This window comes from Temnothorax nylanderi, unplaced genomic scaffold, assembly GCF_030848795.1.
Source record: "Temnothorax nylanderi isolate EJ_2023f unplaced genomic scaffold, tnyl_v1.0 TNYL_tig0737_pilon, whole genome shotgun sequence".
In the NCBI taxonomy this organism is placed as follows: Eukaryota; Metazoa; Arthropoda; class Insecta; order Hymenoptera; family Formicidae; genus Temnothorax; species Temnothorax nylanderi.
In genome coordinates, this window is record NW_027249799.1 from 21263 (window position 1) to 23656 (window position 2394).

At 35.8% G+C, this 2394-nt stretch overlaps 1 long non-coding RNA gene across 1 annotated transcript; it reads right to left on the bottom strand.

Moving 5' to 3' along the window:
- Window positions 1-600: 600 nt before the first annotated feature.
- LOC139785100 (uncharacterized) lies at window positions 601-1726 on the bottom strand. The gene is made up of 2 exons (XR_011721807.1): window positions 1606-1726; window positions 601-1366 (listed from the first exon to the last, which is right to left on the bottom strand). It is a non-coding gene; the product is annotated as an uncharacterized lncRNA (long non-coding RNA).
- Between the last annotated feature and the right edge of the window lie 668 nt (window positions 1727-2394).

Below are 2394 nucleotides of genomic sequence, written 5' to 3' on the forward strand. Positions count from 1 at the left end.
AATATTCTAATTTCAAAATTACTTAAACATAAAATACGATTTTTCAAGCAATTCAAAATAAGAAGATGTAAGTTTTTCATTAAAAACAATGATTAAATATCTGTTAATTAGCATGAATTAATAAATTTTACATTAAAATTAAAATTCTGTGTACATAGCGCGCTCGGAATTCTTCAAAGTCGATTATCTCGAGTTTTTCTGAAAAGCGCGTCTTAATGCTTTGGAAAATTGTTGTCTGGGTGATGACCTTCAAGTACAGTAAGTACAAAAAAAAATCCGTTAGCCTAAAGGTCCCCTTGTAAGATCTTGCTATGACCGTCTAATGGACCATGCTGTTTTTATTTGTGCTTAAAAAAAATTATTATCGAGATTCCAAAAACAATACATTCCAAGGAGAATAGAAAATCAAATTGATAAACTTGATTTAAAAAATTTTAAAAATAAAAAGTAACGTAAATTTGGTCGACATATATGTCAAACAGACATTTTGATTTTTCTGTTCTCCTTGGGATGGTGTATTAAGTTCAATAATACGATATAAAAATAATGAAATTGCACATCAGTACATAATATTATATAAGAAATAGTAAGATAAATGAGTTTTGGAATAATTAATTCTTAGTGTAATATTTTTTTCCGTGTAGTGATGGACTCGTTTAATCGCATTAAGTCGGCATTACCGCCGCTCATCTCGTATCAACGACTTGGAAATGACCGCACCAATTCTTGGTTCTGCCGGATTACACGCGGCGCTTGGCCAAGTCATTATGTTTCAACCGAGATCGTGATGCTGTTGAACGTGAACAAGCAAAACAAAATTGCTATATCCGTACGCCTGTCGCGAGTCTTTCCAAGACGGTTAATTTTTTTTTCATTTAATAAGCGTACATATATTTTTCGCAAATGAATAAAAAGTCATGTAGGATACAATTAAAATAATTAAATTAGAAATGTGCAATGTTCTTCTCATCATAATATTTCTACTTAATGTAAAATTAAAAAAATTCTTTATTTAATAGCTTATCACTTAAGTTTCTCCTCTCACTTATCAAAATTAATTTCTAATCAACTGTAGCATCCGGATCAATTGTGGAATAAAATTTTCTATACCTATAAGCTTCTCCGTATGCACGATTGCATCAAATTAATCGTATTAACGGCCGTTTTATTTTTCTTCGGATCTTCTCGATAAGTCAATAGTTAAAGATAGTAGTAATTTTAATTCTTCCTGATTTCATGCAGCGGTACATGAAATACGATGCTACGGTTGGTGTGGAACGTGGGTCGGCGATCAGATCGAGTCGTCGTTTAATTCCGCGGTATTCCGCGGCTCACCATGTGCATTCAACAGTGCGCGCATACGTTGCTGTAAGAAATTTAATAGTTATGCGAGAAGTCTTTGCGGGAGGGCAATAATGATGTTAGAATTATGGCCAATTTCTTCACCGTCGGATAACTCTATCCTTCGGTTAACCTCACTCTTCATCTTTTTCTAAGGGAGCAGTTAGAAAGAGATGAAGAGTGAGGTTATTCGAAAGATAGAGTTATCCAACGGTGAAGAAATTGGCTCTTAAACTGTAGAACTTTATTATATTACAAACCTACCGGCGCACAAATAATGGGAACAAAGTTGCTATGGTTGCTATTAATTGCTATATATCCGCACGCTTTATTAGTAATCTGCTTGACACGCGCAAACCGCAAACACGTCACGTCCACAGAACATAAGCACGTCGCACGTTGTCGCAATTTAAGCTACCAATCAAGCGCGCTGAACCGACGTATGTATGTACATACATACGACGCTATTAGGCCCGATCTACAATGAGTCGTATGTCGGAACGTAGCCGATGGTCCAATGAGGAAAATTCGTTTCCAAAACAGAAATTCTCGGGTATACTTCCTTTTCCTTTTAACTCAGTGAATTAGAAAGAGAAGAGAGTATACTCGTGTGCACTCGGGTGACGTTTTCGAAAGCAGCCTAATACTTCCGAAAAAATGAAAACGGTGATTGGTCACCGCTTTAATTGTCACTTTATTGTGTTATTGTGTAGTCCTGTAGTGTGCAGTATAAAGGCCGTGGCACATAAAAAAACTTAAGCAGTAAAACTGAAACAGTAAGCAAATCAGCCAATCACAGTCAAGAACTTAAGCGGTAGCGAATTAGTACCGTTGATTTCCTTACTGCTTACGTCTTACTGCTTAAGTTTCTCTATGTGCCAAGGCCTTTATATTGCACATAGGCCCTATAATAAGAGCCGTAATTAATGCGGGGTCTACAATAATTCAGCAGAACGACTGCTGAGTTGTCGTCTTATCAACACACACTACGTTGATTTGTTGGTTCTAAAAGTATAATAAGAACCAATCACATTCGATTTCTACTGAGCGGTT